Genomic DNA, 22,197 nt, shown 5'->3' on the forward strand with positions numbered 1-22,197 from the left:
AACCCCAGGCAGCATATCCACCATCTTTTTTTTTTTGATTGATTCCATTGGCTGTCACTGCTAAAAAATGTATCAAACACCTCTGGCACGTGTTCTATAACCGCAGAAAGTGATAATTAACATTGCGGTTCAGATAACCGGCTGCACCGGAACAGAATGGGTTCTCTTCAAGAGCCCGGTAGTCGGTTTATATGAGGTATGATGACAAGAAAGGGACATGGCTAAAAAGGTTCTGGAATTGTGTCCCCAGGACCCAATTATCGGGCCAAGCACTGAGCTGAAGGCGGCGTCATCAGACCTATGGAGGCTGAGGAACATATAGTGCTGTGAAATATAACATTTAAAAAATATGTTTATGTGTGTATATGTAAATATGTATATATGTGTGATATAATACATTCATTCATTTTCTACCGCTTATCCTCACGAGGGTCGCAAGGGATGCTGGAGCCTATCCCAGAGGCGGGATATACCCTGGACTGGTCACCAGCCAATCACAGGGCACATATAGACAAACAACAAAATTTTGTAAAACATAAAAAGATCTTGTGTAATAATAATAATATTATTATATAACATTTTTACATATTATTTAGCTTATTTGGGGATAATTTTTTTTCATAATATTCCAACTTTATTTTTGTAAAATGTCAGTTGTCTCACTCAAAATATTACACCATCAGTCTGGCAAAACTACAAGATTTTTGTTTAAATGTCACCACTTTATTGGACTAAAATCTTTATTTGTTGGGAAATGTTTGCCTTTTGTTGGCACGTTGACAAAATACTTTTCTCTTGATATTACAATTTATGCTTAAAGTAATTTTATTCATAAACATTTATTATTACTATTCATTCATTCATTCATTCATTTTCTACCACTTATCCTCACAAGGGTGCTGGAGCCTATCCCAGCTGTCTTCAGTCGAGAGGCGGGGTACACCCTGGACTGGTGGCCAGCCAATCACAGGGCACATATAGACAAACAACCATTCACACTCACATTCATACCTATGGACAATTTGGAGTGGCCAATTAACCTAGCATGTTTTTGGAATGTGGGAGGAAACCGGAGTACCTGGAGAACATGCAAACTCCACACAGAGATGGCCAAGAGTGGAATTGAACTCAGGTCTCCGTGCTGTGTGGCTAACCACTCGTCCACCGTGCGGTTGTATGGCATATCATATCATAGAAAATAAGTGCAATATTGGCTACCTTTTCATTGAAGCTAATTTGAAATTGATAATATTCCCTTTTCAATGTAAGTTATGTTCTGAATAATCTGCAAACAAGATGCAAATAACATTTTTATACACAGATTTACAAATGTAATATTTTTTGCTCGGAATATTATTTGACTATTTAAGCATTTGGGTCAAAAGCAGTTAGCATTTCAGTTTGATTGCATATTTAATTTCAAAGGTTTTTGGTGAATCCGTGGCTTCATTAAAGCATTTTCTGCAGCAACAATAACAACAAACTCAAAGCCATAAATTACCAAGACTAAACACCCCTCATATCAATATTAATACCCTTCCACCAGCCAATGGCCACCAGCATACATAATGCATTTCACAAACATATGACTTAATGTACTTGTGTATAAGAACAGCAGCATTAAAGATGCTAATCCGTGCATCATCATCAAGGAGATGTTGTGATTATTATGGCAGCAGTGTGGAGTCACGTACAGTAACGCTGGCAAGCCAAAAGTCTAACATTCATTAATTCTTTATCCCGCATCTCTTTAAAAGCCTGACTTGCGAGCGGCGCTCTAATCTGCAGCGACTGTGGGCAGATTCAAATAAGATGAATGTGAGAAGAACAGCGTGTTCTGTTGGCCTATTTTGAAGAGCCACCCACAGAGTGAGCCGCCATCGTCGGCGTACCTGCAGGTGCATTTAAATACATAAGAGCCATCTTTCACAGGGAATCAGGGTATGTGCGTGTGCCAGCACCATGCTACTCTCCTCGTAGATGAAAAATAGACTAACTATAGTATACTATCTCCACTATCTTCACTCCATAGCCTCTTTTTCAAGCACCTGCTCCTTGACCTCTGAGTCTATTCAGCGCCAATAGTCACGGCCTGCAAGCGGTTACCAAAATCTCTAACCAATGATGCACGCTGTTACCCCTGCAGAGAACACGTTTTATTCAACTATACACTTACCTTCGTGGTGGAGAAGCAGCGATGTGAATATGGCTGCCCAAACAGATGGAATCTGAAACACAAAAAAAAGAGACATTTCCATCAGCACATGCAATATCAACGCTTTGTGTGTCAGCGTACAGGAAGCCTGCATCAGCCTCTCACTGTGCGCCATGTCATGTCACATGACAACATGAATGAACATCATTGATCCTCGCTTGAGAGACGGCACCGCGTTATAGAAATGTATGTCTTGTTTATGAAAGAGCAGAATTAATCACCCGCCTGGCTGCAAGCTGCGATAAAACACTGGTTAATGCATCACAGCATACCATAGCAATGCCCAAATACCATGCAAAGGAACCCCCTAGTAGCTGAAACGGCATCAATAGAAATATCAATGAATGGCGGCCTGTTGTCTTCCTGTACATAGTTTAATATTTAGCTTTTTGTCAGTACTCTTTTCTTCTCAAAATAGAGAGGCGGGTCCCCCACAGTGTAGTGGAGGCGGGGGTGGGGGAGGGGGGCGTGATAGAAAAATCACTCATTAATTAATTAATTATTTATAAATGAAATTTCTTCATAGAGTTGAGCTTTTTATAACTTGTATACATTTTTTTAATAACTAGAGCCCTCTAGACATGAAATAACACCCCTATAGTCACCTTTGCACTGACATTACTCATTCATTCATTCATTCATTCATGCTGGGCGTGCTGGAGCCTATCCCAGCTGTCTTCAGGCGAGAGGCGGGGTACACCCTGGACTGGTGGCCAGCCAATCACAGGGCACATATAGACAAACAACCATTCACACTCACATTCATACCTATGGACAATTTGGAGTGGCCAATTAACCGAGCATGTTTTTGGAATGTGGGAGGAAACCGGAGTACCCGGAGAAAACCCACGCATGCACAGGGAGAACATGCAAACTCCACACAGAGAGTAGAATTGAACCCTGGTCTCCTAGCTGTGAGGTCTGCGTGCTAACCACTCGACTGCCGTGTAGCCCCTGTAATAATAATAATAATAATAGTAATAAGTAATATTAATAGTAATGAAAGCCTTTTGTCGATCAATACTGAAGGTTGTGTATCACAGATCATCACAGTAACATTACTGACACCTAGTGGCCAGTTTGGAATAGTACATGTCATCACAACGTCTTCTGCATATCTTATATTTGTATTTTAGTTAAAATATGCTATTATTTACTACTAATAGGTTATATTCAACCTGAAAATAGCACGTTTTATTAACTCATAAATAATTTTTTTTCTAATCGGTTATGAAGTGATGCTGCGAAAATCCAAGTGAAAAGTGGAAAGGGATTATTGTAGGCCTTCTCTGAAAAACATGGGCACCTGGATCTCCTTCAAAAAGGAGGAGCGAGCAGGAGACGTTAGCATCTCCCTTTGCAGGGAGAGGAAAAAGAAGGTGAGGGACACTATTGGGAGAAATTAAGGATGCCAAGGTCAGCAGTGAGGATGCTGGCTAGAAAAGGAAACACGGTGGCAAAGTGGATCCACACACACACACACCGCCCACATTAGCAGCTCCCTAAAGACAACCTGCTGAGAACAGCTAAATTAACCCACAGCTCCATCCTGCTATACATGCCTCCACGCCCACACACCCTGGGTCCTATTTTAAAGCAGCCCATAGCCAATTCCACTCAAATGTATGGCACTGCTGGCATGTGGGGGAGGGGCCTGATGCGTCTGGATTATAGTCAAACAAGCCGTAACACCGACCCGATATATAAGGTGAAAGGTGCTTAGGTTGTGTGTCTTCATTAATTCCCGGTGTCCGGGGCATAATGTGAGTTTATGATGTCGGCTGGTGTTCTCATTAAAAGGAAGGCGTGCTTGCACGTTGTCACGTTTTATTACCAACAAACCCTGCTGTGAGAAATGTGGTCATTTATTTACGTGATTATTCAAACGGTATTGTTCTACCACACGTCTACCGCTGCCAACATTAGGTAACCAATCCAATTAGATCGAATACAAAAATGAAAAAGCCCAGTTGCCAGTTTATTTTACTATTTTTTTAATATAGGCATATTTTTACCTCTTTTACTGGAAATGGAAAACAACAAACAGTTCTTCCTGTTTTTCCATGAGATTAATAAAGTCAAATGCATAACCAATCCATCATGTGCAGACAACATCAACCACTGTTTTGGGAAAAAAAATGCCAAAAAGATAAAAAACAACAAATAGTAACAATTTGAGAGCTACCATATGTGTTGATGTAATATCGCGTCTTTATAAATGAATAAATGAAAATTAATAAAATAATATAAATTAAATAAAACTAAATACCACCAAAAATAACAAGCCAGCAAGCAAGTATCATTACCACTGGAGGAAGAGGAATAGCTAAGCGATGCGACACACCGAGCAAAAGAGCGAAATCCCCCAGTTTTTCAATGTTTAATTACAGCAGCGAAATGTCCCAGTCTGCTTGAACGCACCTTCTGACATTCTCATACGCTGCAGAAGATAGATGTATCGAAGGTACTTTACCTCTGCAATTAACTAGCAGCTCATACACTAGTATGCCAAGGTACTACTGTATAAATGACAGTAAAAAAAAATACCAGCAGTACTTCAGTACCTTCTCGATTGTCTATGGCAAGTGTACTACGATTATTATTATTATTTTTTTACCAATCAAAATACCCCTTTGTGTGTCAATATCTGCTCAATATTTGCTCTCGCTCGTTGCTCCCTGGTGACTGCTGCTTCCTCAAACAGGATGCGTGAGTCATTTTGACAGTCCTCGTCAAAACATAATGAAATACAAGTGTTATGGAGTATTCTGGTCACCAGGTGGCAGTAATGACACAAAACATTGAGACACCGGCTTAAATTATATTACTTTAACACTGCATGAAGTCAAGCATGGCATATCCGGCATGGTCGAGTGAAAAAAGTTTGTGCAGAAGTGAGAAGTGTTTTATTTAAGTGAGAAGTAAAAAGCTTTGAGGTTTTCTATGCTTGAATTACAAAAAGTACTGTCGATATGTGCCCTGTGATTGGCTGGCGACCAGTCCAGGGTGTACCTTGCCTCTCACCCGAAGACGGCTGGGATAGGCTCCAGCATGCCTGCGACTCTTGTGAGGATAAGCGGTACATAAAATGAATGGATTCCATATTTTAACATTGAATCCTATATCGTTATGAATGAGCGATGGCTGGTCGTAGTACAATAAGGCGCCATCGCTAACTCATCTAAGCCACGCCCCATCACAATAGAGGATGCCGATTAGTCCTTTAAGCTTTTCATTGGCCAAAAGTCCAACTACTGTAATCCTTCAGGGAAAGAACAGATCACATCAAGGTAAACAACTAGTTCCCAACAATAATGGCCAAAATGTGTTATTATTATTTATTTATGTCACAATAAAGGTGAATTCAGTCCATGATTAAGTGCAAAGTTCCCTTGAGACTTCATGTGGTCTCTAATGTGATTTAAAGAACCTTGAAACTTAAAGAGTCCACATTCTAATCTAACTAACCTTGGAATTTGGCACTTCCTCTTCATCACACAATGTTTGCAAACTTTAAACGATGCTACTTTTTGTGAATTGCAGCTCCAGCGTAGGGAAGCCACTGAGGGGCTATCCCAAAAACTTGACTCTGCAGGGTTATTTCGTGTCTCGGCAGAATCTATGCGGTGCATCAAAGTCTCATCCGTTAGCCGGCTTATAAAAGTTCAATGAGAGACAAAAACACTGCTCTTGTTTCACTGTGTGTTGAACTAGTTATCGCTGCTGAATCATTCATGCTAATTCATAATAAAATGGAGTCCTCCAAAATGGGGCTCCATTGTGGACCGATGCATTCAGGGACAGGGACAGTTTTCTATAAGTTCCATTCAAATCACTTTTTATCCCCAAAAGTCAAATGCAGAAATAGCACAGTGAAAAATTGCCATTCATGCCTGTATTTTTTCCCACTGCCTTCTGATTGCATTCATCATGCTGATTTCTCCTGAGGTCCCTGAAGGCGAACGGCAGCCTCAATAATTGACGGGCCTGAAAGGCTGTGTGTTGCCGTGCGAGCGAGCGCCCGCAGCCCTCACGGGACACTCAAAGCGCCGTTGGCTTTGGAAGCAGGCGAGACTCCGTTCACATGTCTATTGTCTTCATCGCGCCAAACATTTAGCGACGAGACAATACGACACAGTTTGATCAGAATGGCGGAGCCTCGCAGGCGCAAACATCAAACGACCTCGTCGTCTGAGCGTAACGACACAATGCAGAGGCGCAGATACACACTTTTTGTGCAATGCTGCGCAGTTATTTCAATGTCGTTTACAGACTGTTTGACAGCGAGCGAGAAAATGGCAAAGCCGTGAAACATGTAATGCACCTCCGGGCGGGAAAACCTTTCATCCATTTTTTTGTAGGTCATTCAATGACTGTCATTTAGAAAGCGTACAGTCATCCCTTGTTTACTGCAGTTAATTGGTTCCAGACCCGACCGAAAGGTGAATGTAACACAAAGGATAGGATCTCATCTGCAGTCAAAGGTCATTTTTTGGGGGGTGGGGCAAAATTCCAAACAATTAAGGGGTTTCTTTACGACTTACTTAAATGAGCTCAACACCATAAGAGAGTCCATAGCTCATGTTGGCACTAAAGCCGATGCAGGGGCAGCTGGACTGGTTCTATTCTTGCATGGAAATAGGTGCCGATGCTCCAACATGGGGACAAAGCCTGATTGCAATAATAGTGCTTCAATAAAATATCTGGAGCAGTCTTGTAAACAGCGTCACATTCCCCACTGGGAGCTTTGCAGCGCGCAGTTTTTGGGAAGTTGAAAAAAGACAATATGTAGGCCACACTAAAAAGGATTTTTTTAGAGCACAAACAGTGAATGTGTGATTAAAGTGAGATTTTTTTTTTTTAAATCACAGCAGAGAGGAGTGTGAGACGCTTCTGGAGAGAGGTGTGCAGCCTCATGCTGGAAACTGAGCTGGTACAAGACAGCATATTTATTAAGGGAACAGTGGTGGAATTTCCAGTTCAGTACACCTCACCAATTCTTAAGACTCAACCCAGTGGAACCATGAAGAGAAATGGAATAAAAATGGCTCAGCTTTTACTGTCTGACAACTATAGGCCACTTTAAACATAAGCACAAGTACGGGTTTTTGTGACAGAAGGACAAAAAAAAAAAAAAAAACACTATTCAGAAGACGCATTCAAATACGTGATGATATGTAGTCTTCTATATAGGTCACTGGGTGTCAGCATTTTTAATGTACACAAGCATCAGATTTAATTCATTCATTTTCTACAGGAAACAGGAGTACCCGGAGAAAACCCACGCATGCACGGGGAGAACATGCAAACTCCACACAGAGATGGCCGAGGGTGGAATCGGAACCCTGGTCCTCCTAGATGTGAGGTCTGCGCGCTAACCACTCGACCGCCGTGCCGCCCCAGCATTAGATTTGACTGCCAAAACAACAGGCTATTATTGCAGGCTCTTATGAAGTAAATGGAAGATCTGCGTTTGAATCTCCAACTGTGTGGAGTTTGCATGTTCTGCTTGCGTGTGTACGTTTTTTCCAGGTACTCTAGCATCCTCCCACATTCCAAACACATGTTAGGTTTATTGGAGTGTCCATTGGTATGAATCTGAATGGTTGTTTGTCTATATGTGCCCTGTGATTGGCTCGTGACAAGTCCAGGGTGTACCCCAAAGTTCCCTAATGAGGATTAAACGCCACATCGAATGGATGGATGGGTGGATGTTTCTGGTATGGAAGGAATAAAACCTCATGAATTCAGTTATTACCATTTAATGAATCACAAAAGCACAAAAAAAATCATTTGTGAATGTGAATAATTTACCGAAGTTCTCCAGCTAGCCACATGTAGAAGCTGAAAAACCAAGTGTTTGCTTTCTGCCTCAGCGGTCCGCAGCACAATTACTTCCTGATTGAGGTGCTAGCAAATGGAGCAAGAAATAAAGAAAGTGGAATATTTGCGTAGAAGTGTCTCTCCGGTGGACGCAGCGTGATAGAAAATCATTGAGCTTATATATTAACCAAGTTAATGTCTGCGGGAAGGCTGAATTGAAATGCTAATATAGTGACATTGCAATAACAACGCCTGGAAGATCTGCAGCCATCCGGGCGTACAGTCTAATGAAAATAACGACGTGTTGCTACAGACACACTGTAAATGACTGCTTTTGTGCCGCTCTTTCACTTTAATGAGATTTGTGCAACTTTAGCGCAAACGACGGGTAAATACGATAAAATATTAAAAAAAAGAAGCTGTGGGATAGTTCACAATGGCAAAACAAAAACCAATTCAGAGGAGCACAACAATTCATTTGACACTGAGAAGCAATTAAAGATATCAGTGAGTGTTTCATTAATCTTGTGACCTCTCCGGTCCATTCAGTCTTTGGGGGAGAAATGTGTACATAATGAGCCTTTTGGGCAAACAAGAATTAATTTGCATTGTGTGCAGAAAGTGCACACAAACCCATTATGTACTTTATTGGGAAGGCCAAGTGTTCCCAAACAGGAGACTAATGGGAGAAGAGGGTTTTCAAGCATTAGCGGGAGCCGTGACTTCCGCATTCGCCTTTCTTGTAGAAAACACGTCATTTGCTCTAATAATAATGATAATGAATAAATACATGATAGTAAAGCATAATGAAACTTTGTTTAGTTTAAGCTTGTCCTATAAATGGTCGCCATAGCGCATCACGCGTTCTCTTTCCATCTTCCTCAGCCACTCCAACCTCCAAACTCGTCTAATATGGCCAAACCATCTCAATCTGACCTCAATGACCTTGTCTCCCAGACGTCTAAGCATGTTTTTCTGATTTGTTTGTTTCTAATCCTTTCCATCCCGGTCACTCCCACTGGAAATGGAAGTACCTTCAGCCATGCCACTTCCAGCTCTGCGTCCTGTTTGTTGGTCAGAGCGGTCGTCTACAGACTATACATCAGCGCTAATCTCACTACAGCGCTGTTGATACTCGTTTGTCAGATGTACACGTCATTTGCTCTAATAATAAATAAATAATGATAATGAATAAATACATGATAGTAAAGCATAATTACATTTTGTTTAGTTTAGGCTTGTCCTATAAATGGTCGCCATAGTGCATCACACGTTCTCTTTCCATCTTCTTCAGACACTCCAACCTCCACTTTGGTCTTATTCTTCTCCTCCCTGGCAGCCTCATCGCCATCATTCTTCGACCAATATCATCACCATCCCTTCGTATAACATGGCCAAACCATCTCAATCTGACCTCTATGACCTTGTCTCCCAGATGTCAAGCATGGGCTGATTCTTTGATCTGTTTGTTTCTAATCCTTTCCATCCCGGTCACTCCCACCGGAAATGGAAGTACCTTCAGCTCTGCCACTTCCAGCTCTGTGTCCTGTTTGTTGGTCAGAGTGGCCATCTACAGACTATACATCAGCGCTAATCTCACTACGGTGCTGTTGATACTCTTGTCAGATGTACACGCCATTTGATCTAATAATAAATAATGATAATGAATAAATACATGATAGTAAAGCACAATTAAATTTTGTTTAGTTTAGGCTTGTCCTATAAATGGTCGCCATAGTGCATCACGCGTTCTCTTTTCATCTTCCTCAGCCACTCCAATCTCCAAACTCCTCTTTGGTCTTATTCTTCTCCTCCCTGGCAACCTCATCGCCATCATTCTTCTACCAATATCATCACCATCCCTCCGTTTAATATGGCCAAACCATCTCAATCTGACCTCTATGACCTTGTCTCCCAGATGTCAAGCGTGGGCTGTTTCTCTGATCTGTTTGTTTCTAATCCTTTCCATCCCGGTCACTCCCACCGAAAATGGAAGTACCTTCAGACTATACATCAGTGCTAATCTCTCTACGGCGCTGTTGATACTCTTTTGTCAGATGTAGTCTTGCTATGACTGACCTGCATAGCTCCCAACAATGTGATATAAACATAATTGAGCTTCTTTGTCACAGAGATTGCGGCAGAGGCTACCTGCAACGTCCACGAGTGCCGTGATATAGCAGTGCACGAGACGTGAAAGTGACTCGAGGAGGCCCTGACAGATGTGAAGGTCGTAGCAGTGAAAAGGGTTGCGGGGGAAATGGATGTTCCCTGCCAGGAAGCTGATGAGAAAGCAACACCCCGGGCTTGGAGAGCGCCGCAGCCCGAGAATTCACACCCAGGAATGTCTTCGCCACCAGCAGATCTTATTTTATCAGCCCATTAAATGGTCGTTATCAGTCGTAATGGGGTGCAAGCACAGTGGTTTGAAATGTTGGAGGTCGTAGGTCCCATTCTGCCCGTGGTGGCTATGTGGAAGCCTCCTCCCCTCTTATACAATCTTACAACCACAGTGATTATGATCAGAGAAGGTTATCACCTAGAAAAATGTGAGGTAAAACAGATCAAATATAATGGAAATGAATGTTAATCATGCTCTAACTTGATTCTACCATCCATCCATCCATTTTTTTATACCGCTTATCCAGCACTTCATTATTGCACACCGACCATGTTTGTTTATTTGAGTGATTTTTCCTTTTTTTAAGTACAAAAAAGTCACAAATTAGTCGCTAAAACGGGCTTTGAGGGCAGCAAGGACATTTGGAGGTAATTCACAAGGCGTGGCTGCTTGAGAGAACGTGACGAGTGAAAACGATCACAGTGTGAGACAAAGGGAAGAAATAATGAGCCATTATTGTTAGATTCTTCTTCCGAATGGGTGTAATTCCAGAGGATGCGGTTCGCGAGTCAATAGTGTTCTAATGAGTGATGGAGCATGCATTATGAGAGTGCTGTGCTTTTAAAGTTAGGTCCCGTCTTCCTCCTTTCTGGTTAATGCTGCTGAGCAAGCATCTTTTATTCATTAATGCCTTCCTCAAACTTGTGTCCTTACTCCAGTGGAGACAATTCTCCCAGACACACATAACCACATCTTCCTCTTCTTCTCACAGGACCATGCAGTTTTATTAAGCCACAAAGATCAATGAGCATAGTCCACCATCGTATTATTTGACCTGGAAATTTCATGCAAGGTTGTGTTCTACCTCTCATTGCCTTTACATATTGGTTATCCGAAAATATAGTTTGAATGGCCTGAAACAGTCTAAATACAGACCAAAAATAATGGGAGACCTATATTTTTACCGTAATAGCCAAAATAAAGACATAATGTAGCATATGAAGACAGGTGGAGAACACTGACTTCATTTGCAGTGATACACAACCTTAATTAGGCTTTGTAACTCACTTGACACCCTCCCACACACACACACAACACTTCCTGCCGACACGAGTGTGTGTTTTGCATAATCAGCATAAAAAAAAAAAAACCAACCCCAACTCCTCGTAACTCATGAATAAAGCACACTAACAACCTGACAAACGCAGTTTCAGGTCAGATTTTGCATGGTAACATGTGAGCGGAGGCGGGGAGGCTTCTAAAGTCATTAGATCGGATGCAGGAATCCAAAAGGAATCTTCTGGAAGTAACACATGTAAACACATTTTGCGCTTTGAATTGCATCATCGAATGAAATTATTATTGGTAACCCAATATGGACAAGGAATAAGACGGATTGTTAAAGCTGAGACTAGATTATGCCTAACAGTACATACCTAACAAGTCATGAGGGTTGCTACTAAGACAAAACCATTCAAGTGATTGCCTCACTGTGGCGAACCTTGAATGAGAGGCAAAAATTCAAGTCCAACATGTCAGAAAAACAAGTCCATCGATTTTGAATCATATTCTACCAAGACGACTCAATTGGCTCAAGGTTACGCCATTGTTATGTGATTGACCAGTCAACATTTTCATCCACCAATTGGGAATTGGGTCATATACTATGATCATATACTATATACTAGTATATACTCATATACTCATATATCATATACTATATATATTGGATAAAACATGTTCCTGTGTGGTGCGATGCGCAACGGCAAAATCAAATCTTTTTTTTTTTTTTTTTTTTTTTACAGTGAAACCTTGGTTAGTGTATACCTGATTATAACCTATATTTTGGTTTACGTCAAAATATATGTACAGTTTTTGCCTTGGTTCGTGTACTTTGTACCTTTCCCGGTTAGCATACAACATCTTATCAGATGATGAATACACTGCGTGCATCCCAATGTGTCCCTAACGTAGTTTTATCACAAGACGTTCTTGCAACCTGCTTTTAGAATGGAAACCGGAACTGGAAGTCATTGTAGCCCAGCTGTCTATGATGTCATCAGCAGTTGACTCTGTAGTTCTTTGCTAGCTAATACAGTTTCACCACAAGTCGCTGCTTTTATTGATCACGGCTGTGTAAATTAAGTTTCTGGAGAAAGTTAAGTGCTAGCATTTTGACAAAGAAGGCCAGAAGCACGACTGAAATGAAAAAAACAAAAACAAACGTGATGTCTGTGTGGATCTTGCTGCCTCTTAGCTGTGTTTATCAACAATTAAGTCAATTCAATCAAGGCTAAAGTCACTTATCTCTTCCGGAACCCTTCATCATTTGTATGCATTTCAAATGTTTTTGTATGTGTAAAAACTAGAATCGTAAAACTATCAAAAGGTGTTCTTATTTCTTATGGGAACATTTTTTTGGTTAGAGTACGTTTTGGTTTGAGTTGAGCATATAGGTTCTACTGTACGCAGGGCTGCCGCCACATGGAAAAAAAAAACAAACAAACACATTGCCAGGACCAAAGTGTCATGCAGATAAGTTAAACCAGATACCAATTATTTATTTATTTATTTTGAGGGCCCCTATCAGTCAAGGGCTCTTGGAATTGACAAAGTCAACTAGTTTTAAAAGAATATCTGACCCAAGATAATAGGTTATGCGACTTATTAATTATTCATATCAATCAATATCCCAAATTATTCCGATTATACAGTAGGGATCTCATAAAGCAAATTTAGGCGTGGTCACACGTGTGTGTACTCCATGTGCTCATTCCAAAAACACTGTTACCATGTCTTGTAATACAAGAAGGGTGTCACATTCACACTATCGTGCCTGCCAAAGTTATGACTGCCGAGCCCGACGTGTTCACTGACCCAAGTGAAGCTAGTGACGTCCTCTCGGTGGCGGAAGGCAGCGCTGCCATGCACGCACGCTCTTAATGCTCCTGCCGCGCACACGTGAATCAATAAAACATGTCATCCAAAAGGCTCCATTCCACCCTTTTATACTCCCATCTCCCTCATGGCTACCACTTCCACTATTACTGCGACGACGGCTTCTCTCCAGTAAAACTCCCAAAGAGCCGAGCGGCTGGTTGATGGCATCTCCTTCTGGTGGAGAAACAGCGCTCACTTACGATGCATGTTCATTCCCCAAGAGCTCCGGGAAACTAGATCTATGAGCAATGTAAACATATTAAATAGTAATGAATTTAGAGAATTTCATCGCCAAATGCAAATGCGGGAGACGTGATGCCATAAACGTGGCCAACGGGATGGAACATTGCTTATTTGTATAGTTATTGTGTGTTTTCATCTGGCAGATTCATTTATAATTTAAACATCAACAGGATGTGCAAGATGCAAAATTAAATAAATAAATAATTAGCACACATCGACCTGCAGCTCCGCCAGCAATTTAGCAAAACACATTTCCCCCTTGTGGGACGGGATAGCATTTGCATGGAGCTGCCGCGACTCTTTGGATGTCTTACTCGCTGATGGGCGATCGGTGTTTTCTAAAGCTGAGAATTACGGCGACTCGCCGGTATTTTTAGCCACCTTGCTCACAAATAAATAAAGAAAAAAAAATGAAGCGAGAAAAGCCTGTTCAGTGTGAGAAAGAGCATCTTCTTGTTATGCTCATACCTTCACACAAGGAGCCTTATCTCTCCACTGCAGTGTTGCCTCGGTTTTGTTTCCTACTGTCATGCTACTATTCATCCCCAATCTGTTCATGGCAACATATCACCATTTGGCTCTTTTTGTCTTCAGGACAACCAACTGTCTCTTTCTTATTCGGGCTCGCAGTTTTGCTCGCCACATTGTCCTCTCCTGTTCATTGTCTCCATCTGCCCCTCGCTATTTGCGGCAAGTTGAGAGGAGAATCCAGGAAGTAGATGAAGCCCAGAAGCCAAGATCAGCGCCAAGAGATTACGGGAGGCCTTAAGCTAAGCACGAAGCCTCCTGTCACCTTGGCCACTTCTCTCTGCACGCTTTATACGTTTTGGAGAGGATTTTTTTTGCTGCATCAGCTTGTTTTGGGGTGGCCGGTTCAACACTTCATACGGCAGAAACAGACACAAAAAGATAACTGAGAATCCTAGAGGCATCCAAGGTGAGGTGATCCGGGCATGCCCAACCCGGGAGGAGGTCCCTAAGACTCAGGAAGGATTATGTCTCACAGATGGCCTGAGGACGCCTCAGTGTCCCCGAGAAGGAATTGAAAACTGAAAGAGGTGACCAGGAAGCGGGAAATCTGAGATTCCCTATTGAGACTGCGGTCCTCAACGGATGCATGAACGGATGTCCAGCCTTGTATCTTGAACCTACAGCTTGACCAATAAGCAGCTAGAAGTGTTTATATGGGATTGACTTGACCAGCTACTAGAAATAGTACAAGGCACAAGGACACGGGGACCCCCACCCCCACTTCGCAGGACTGTTTCACACCTTCATTCACTTCAAGTGTTGGATTAGTGCTGAAGTGGTCAATTTCTTCTGTCTTCTCTTCAAAGTCAAGAGCACCAACATCACACCATGGGGGGGAGCAATGTCCAGTATACACCACAGAACGCTCTTCAAAACCCAAACCCTGATTAGCCATTAAAGTAACTTCCATGAAAATACCCGCAGGCATCCCACACAGATACATGTCGAAGTCCAAACAGGCTGGAGCTCCACGGTGGGCTGAAAACGCTTCTTAGCTGGAAGCTAACGATGGAAGCAGGATGATGCAAAGATTAGAGGACCTCTGGGATCAAACATCAGAGGATCCAACATGCCGAATGCGACTTTATCCAATGTCTGCAAGCTTTGCAGGCGCCCTTTGAATGCCCGGCGAGATTAATGAAAAGCACCATCCTCAGCAAAAATCAATGCAGCGTCTAAAAAAGGTCTTAAAAAAACAAGCAATCCCATGCTAGTTAAGCGTACGCTGTAAAACTCAGAGCTACGCTCAAAGCTGATATTTCTAATGACGCAGCTGAGGTAACTTGAACTAAACATCCCTGCAATAAACGTCAGAGGAAACTCTCAAAAGACTGCTCAACCCTTAGGTGTGGGGTTCAAACACACGGCCCGGTCAAACACATGCCATGTACTGTATTGAGCTTCTGCTCTGCTGCACGGATAATTAGATAGGCTCGACATTACCCTCAACATTGTTGTAGCGTGTTGGTACGCACTCCGGGTGGCTTCTTTTGATGTTCACAGTGTTCACCTGCTCGTGTAAAACCTCTGACCACAGGCTGGATCACAACGGTGCTGATCACACAGATCAATAGCCCCTTTGAGGCATTTGTAAGAGGACAGATTACTCTGCATGTGTTGCCGACTTGATGCTCCACGTTCATTCTCAGGAAACTGAAGAATTTCCTGATTCACTACATTTCAATCAATGTCATGAAAGTATGATATGGGACGCTTTACGTGTTTCAAACGTGGCTTACAAGTGAAAATTTTGCACAATGCAATACGTCCAAAACGGAGAAGGAAGAAGCCGATCTTATTTAATTCCACCTTTTCTCTGTACAGATGGTATTATATCCTTTTCAAAAAAGACTGACTCAACATAAACAAATACAAAGATTAATATTAAAATTTAGTACCGCACGGCGGTCGAGCGGTTAAGCGCACAGACATCACAGGAGACCAGGGTTCAATTCCACCCTCGGCCATCTCTGTGTGGAGTTTGCATGTTCTCCCCGTGCATGCGTGGGTTTTCTCCGGGTACTCCGGTTTCCTCCCACATTCCAAAAACATGCTAGGTTAATTGGCAACTCCAAATTGTCCATAGGTATGAATGTGAGTGTGAATGGTTGTTTGTCTATATGTGCCCTGTGATTGGCTGCCGGCCATTCGGGGTGTACCCCGCCTCTCGCCCAAAGACAGCTGGAGTAGGCTCCAGCACCACCCACGACCCTCGTGAGGAAAAGCGGAAGAAAATGAATCAATGAATATTCAAATTTACTTAAATTGATATTATTTAAATCACAGCCTAAAAGAGTACATAATAAATAGAATAAGGATGAATAGAATTAATGATGAATTCAATTTCCATTTTTGCAAACAGCACCAATGGTGATATGACAAATTAATAATTAAACATTGGAAAATTAAAAAAAAAACAATACCATGGTTTAATCCATAGCTGTTGTTATCGCACATTACAGAAGTTGAAGTCTTGTGGGTGGTTCCTTAAAAAGCTCAAAGCTGTAATATTAGAGGCCACACAGACGGTGTTTACCAAGAAAAATGTTTCATAGTAGGCACCACACTAAATATTCCTACATTGACCTTTATAGGGCAAGGAAACACATTTGTTAATTTACATGTGGAGTTATGATATGACAATCAAGGTTCAATCAAAAGGGGGGAAAAACAAAGAATTAAACAATCTTAGAATGTTGATATTCCATATCAGTTTTAATTGTTTTTAAGTCGAATTGGATGTTAAAATGTGATGATTTATTTGACTTAACACAATACACATAAAGTTAAATTATACAACAAAAAAATTGTATTAATGTATTCATTCATTCATTCATTTTCTACCTCTTATCCTCATGAGGGTGCTGGAGCCTATCCCAGCTGTCTTCAGGCGAGAGGCAGGGGACACCCTGGACTGGTGGCCAGCCAATCACAGGGCACATATAGACAAACAACCATTCACACTCACATTCATACCTATGGACAATTTGGACAGAACATGCAAACTCCATACAGAGATGGCCGAGGGTGGAATTGAACTCGGGTTTCCTAGCTGTGTGGCCTGCGCACTAACCACTCGTTCACCATGCAGCCCCAATATATGTATTATTATTACTTATTTTTTATCCTTACAGTAAGTTATAAATTACATATGCATAAATAACAATTTGTAATAATATATAATATTATATTATATATGTTTTTTTATTATATTATATATTATATAATATCTAATAATTATGAATAATTTTCACAAGCACATTTCCTGTAAATATGTCTAGAATGAAAATATTCCCCCCAAAAATGGTCAGTAACTCAACTAATTACAGCTCATAGAACACCATGTTATGAAATAAACATAAGAGCGTGTTCATGTGTGACAAAGATTGTGTCAACACAAGTGCGAACACCAAATGTGTCAAGGCTGCTCCGAGAGCATCGCAGTATTTTCACCATGGCAACAAAAAAAGATGTTTTCCTCCCAGTTAAAAGCCATTGTAGCATTACTTTCCAGCACTCATTAAAGCTATAATTGCTACTTATTGCGGCTTTAAAAGGGGACCTCCCTCCTCTAAGTGAAGCTAAGACTTGGCTAATCAAGCTAGATCATAATCGTGATCCGAGAGGAAATGAGACAGCCTTGTAAACATCATCCCCCGATATTTCCAACGTTCCAGAATGGCGGCTTTCACAATCACCCCTGGAGATGACGCGCGACACTCAGGTGAGGAAAATAAAAAACATGTCACGGTGTCACGCTCCTCACCAGCCATTTATTCTCCTCATTAGCACTCGCTTGTCGCGAGCATCAACTGTATGGCTTTCGACTCCACCGTGTGGGATTCCGCGTTGCGTTGCGCTGGCATGTTAATACCGTCGCCATTCAAGCACGGATGAGCAGCTGCGGTTGTGCAATAAATCATCAGTATGAGAGGAACTGATTATATGCTTGCACGACTTTAATTGCGCCTCAGCACTGTGCAGGCCTTGATATGTCATGTGTCATCCCATTTTCTTTCCCACTGCAATAGAAGGTGCTGGCTTGTTCCTTTCCAAAATAAGGACTGCTAAAATTCCAGCTTCCATATGGAATTGTTGATGTGGAAGCACTTTCATGGTCTTTGTTGTCTTTATCAGCTCTAAATGATGCAAATGTGTCAATATTTGAGGCTTTTAGTGCAGATTCGGGCTGTCCCAATATAACCTTTTCACTTCTGATTCGATACAGAGTTTGAGGTCATGAATATCGGTTGATACCAATATTGATCCGGTTTATCCATCATGAATATGTTTTTCCCAGCTACGGTGGGCAGCTCTTCCTGCTGTACACTCTGATTCTCCCAGTTATGAAAGCCGTAGGTGCCGTAGCAACCCAGTAGGTCCATCTTGCAATCAAAGTGAGGGCGCGACGTAGGCATCGTATGAGGCCCATGTTCATATTTTTGTACTTCGAGCATCTAAAGTCTGATTTTTACCATTAGAACCCCGTAGACACAAAATAACACCCCTATAGTCACCTTTATACATTGCATGCCACCAAGGTGACGAGTTAGCCCTTGGTCCAGGGTGGACCCCACCTCTCGCTCAAAGTCAGTCGGATATCCCCGCAACCTTAATGAGGATAATCGGTATAGAAAATCGATTCATGGATGGTGAATATCACATGAAAAATATACACAAAAGGAAGAATACAATGTCAATAAATTGCCTTATGTTCCAAAAAGCTTGATTATCATCATTGTTATGTCTCTGGTCAAAGCAAAGGTACAAGTAATCTTTAGTTTCGGTTTCATTCATTCATTTTCTACCGCTTATCCTCACAAGGGTCAGGCTGGAGCCTATCCCAGCTGTCTTCGGGCAAGAGGCGGGGTACACCCTGGACTGGTGGCCAGCCAATCACAGAGCACATATAGACAAACAACCATTCACACTCACATTCATACCTATGGATAATTTGGAGTCGCCAATTAACCTAGCATGTTTTTGGAATGTGGGAGGAAACCGGAGTACCCGGAGAAAACCCACGCATGCTCTGGGAGAACATGCAAACTCCACACAGATGGATTGAACCCTGGTCTCCTAGCTCTGAGGTCTGCGCGCTAACCACTGTGCAGCCCTAGTTTCGGTTGCTTTGGTGTGATGTGAAGGAAGATCAGTCGGAAAGTTGCAATACTTGCAAAACAACAGGCACTGCTTTGACCTTTCACCCCAGCTTTTAGAGATGGTGTCCAATGAATTATGGATACAAACCACTGCTTACGCACGCACTGCCCCCTTGCCTGCAAACAGCTTTCATCATGAGATGTATTACCTTTGAAAAAAAAAAAAACACATCTAACTGCAGTTTTAAAGGCTAATAATGTTGAAAAAGAAGTCATTTATTTACTTGGAGATGTCTATGTGATGTTTAGGAGCTCAATAGCTGAGAATCTACACAAACGGAATGTTTTACCCGAAGCAAACACAGAAGAATGAACACAGCTTAGAGTCCAAGCCCTGATAGATTAATTTGATTAAGTGTGTCCAAGACCCTTGTCCACAGAGTGCATCTTCTAATAGCGTGTACCATGTCAGAGTGTAGATTGGAATTTCCCTCAAGGGGACAATTAAAGGCTCCTCTTGTCTTGTAGCCGTTATATTGTCTGTAATTTATATAAAGATGTTGGAAACATTTCAATATAATGTCCTCAAGTACAACAGCAATAAAGTAGTTCCTCTACTCCACAGCGGCTTCCTGTCGCAGAGCCATTTGTGACAAAGACGGAAATGCTTCATTTAGTTGATGCATGCCCACCGCTCAATGCCCACAAGAGCTCAGCTCAGATGGCCAGCAGGGAAAACAATAAGAGCCACTCTGACCATGAACCCCACTTGAAGTATGGCTCTTTCATCAAATAATCACATCATGGTCTTCCTGTGTCTTTCTTTAAGCAGTGGCAGGAAATGCTCCTCAAGTGGAGATGGAGGGTACTGCATGTTCATGTCCCACTGACCACGGTGCAGAATCTGACATTAGAGACTTCAAAATGCCAATAACTAACTAAATATATTGGAGCATCAATTCCTGGCCAATTACTGATTATTCTTTAATGACGATAATCAGCTGATTAATCGGTTGGGTATTATAAGAAATAATTATCATTTCAAGTGTCTAAGCTTCAACTTTATTCTCATGACGTGTGTGGTTTGAGAACGCGTGGACAAGTGAATGTGATGCGGCTTTCAGGTGGATCATGATGGATCTAGCGGCTTTTGCTGGGGTCAGTGTCTGGAGGTCTAAGCCTAGTTAAAATACAACCTCTAAAAAGTTTACCGTCCCTAAGGCAGGGGTGTCCAAAGTGTGTCCAAGTACATTTGCTGCCTGCGGCTGTTTGTTTATTGGCCTCCGGCACATTCCAATAATGTAATTTTACAAGCAAAAAAATGGAAAAATCAGTAATTTCACAAGAATAAAGTCAAACTAATAACAGAAAGAAACAAAACAATAAATAAAGGAAAATTAGGTTGAGAAAAAAAATTATAAAATGAGAATAAAGTAAAAATATTGTGGGTGGGAATAAAGTCATAACTACAAGAAAAACATTTGCAAGAAGATAGTTAAAATAATTGGGAAAAAAAGCAGAAATTAAAACAGCTGTCATTTTATCAGAATAAAGTCAAAATACGAAGAGATATTTTTTTTTCATTATAGGAAAAATAAACATTTTGGTGGCAGAGTTTAAATAGTAAAGAAAATATTATGAGAAACAAAACAAAATGAAATTGTTTTGGAAAATTGGGTGAGGAAAAAGTCATAATATGGGAATGAAGTCCAAATATTATGGGAAAAAATTCATTATAAGAAGAAAATTGAAATATTTAAAATGCAAAAAACAGCAGAAATGAAATGAAATCCATACTAATACCCTATTTGATTATATTTTCTATGCATGCTTGCATTGCTTGAAATTCTTAGCTAATGTGTTGCTTCACAACCATAGCGACATTTGCATCCTTCCTTTCGGTATGCAGGCCTTGGTGGAAAAAGTTTGGACACCCCTGCCCTCAAACTCAATTTACCTGGGGGCCACTGGAGCTAGGGTCTGGGTGAGGCTGGGCCGCATCAGGTTTTCAAAATATATATATATATTAAAAACAGAAAAAAAAAAACAAAAAATTGTCTTCAATGGTTTTGCTTCTCCTATACCCAACACTTTGTCAGTGCTTTTGTTTCCGGTTTTTACTGTTCTCAAATATCTTAATTTTTTTTTTTCTACACAAAATAAAAAAATTCTGGGTTCATGATACCATACAGCATCCATATCAAACTAACATTAAACTTTCATATCAAGGCGGGGGCCTCAAACTTGCATCCAGTGGGCCGCATTTGGCCCGTGGGCCGCCAGTTTGAGAGCACTGTTCTAAACGCTCTGAAAACTTAAATTGCAACTAAAGTTGAACGAAACTGCAGATTTGCTCCTTCCACACCGATGGCAACATGCTTGATCATGTAAAGTACCGTGCTTCTTCTCCATATGAATAGAGCCTAGGGATGACTTTTTTGTGATTTGACGCAGTATAAATCACCCGCTGAGGTCTGAATACGAGGCGTGGTGATTCTCTGCAATGATACGTGTTGGTATAAATCCCGGAGATGTGATTTTTGTACTCTCTGCAGTTCCTGGGGAGAATCTTTGCAGCATTAAGATAGTGCTGACAGCGTAACTAAGACAAAAAGTGATCCTGTGTGACGTGCTACAAGATGTCGGAGACAGAATGGCTGCCGCTGTGACTGGGACAAGAGCGACATATCACACTGCAACGCGTCACTTTTCCAGTCTTGTTTGCTCTCAAGTCTACTTGACTGCAAACAGGTTTTAAATGCTATTTTCCCCTTCTGTCTTCAAAAAGACTATTTTTGTACATTCAAGAAGAAACCATTCACATTTAATAAACTCCCACTGCCCTGCCACGGATTTACTGTATTAGCTCTCTACAGGATTACTGCCGTGTGATTCGGGTAACGACCGTTTGGCTAAAATTAGAGCTAAATCTCATCAACAAGCTTGAGACGTTTGTTCTCGCACAAACCACATTTTAAAGCAAACAGATAACAACAAAAAAT

The 22,197-nt window shown here is 41.4% G+C and overlaps 1 protein-coding gene across 4 annotated transcripts in view; it reads right to left on the reverse strand.

Moving 5' to 3' along the window:
* Window positions 1-22,197, reverse strand: part of lingo2 (leucine rich repeat and Ig domain containing 2) — a 250,011-nt gene that overhangs the window by 181,277 nt on the left and 46,537 nt on the right. For all 4 annotated transcript variants that reach the window (XM_058054395.1, XM_058054378.1, XM_058054387.1 and 1 more), the window contains one exon: window positions 2,177-2,228. The gene's annotated coding sequence lies outside the window, so the exon portion shown is untranslated. The remainder of the gene's footprint in view (window positions 1-2,176; window positions 2,229-22,197) is intronic.

The sequence above is a fragment of the Doryrhamphus excisus genome, chromosome 2 (genome assembly GCF_030265055.1).
Source record: "Doryrhamphus excisus isolate RoL2022-K1 chromosome 2, RoL_Dexc_1.0, whole genome shotgun sequence".
NCBI classification, from domain to species: Eukaryota; Metazoa; Chordata; class Actinopteri; order Syngnathiformes; family Syngnathidae; genus Doryrhamphus; species Doryrhamphus excisus.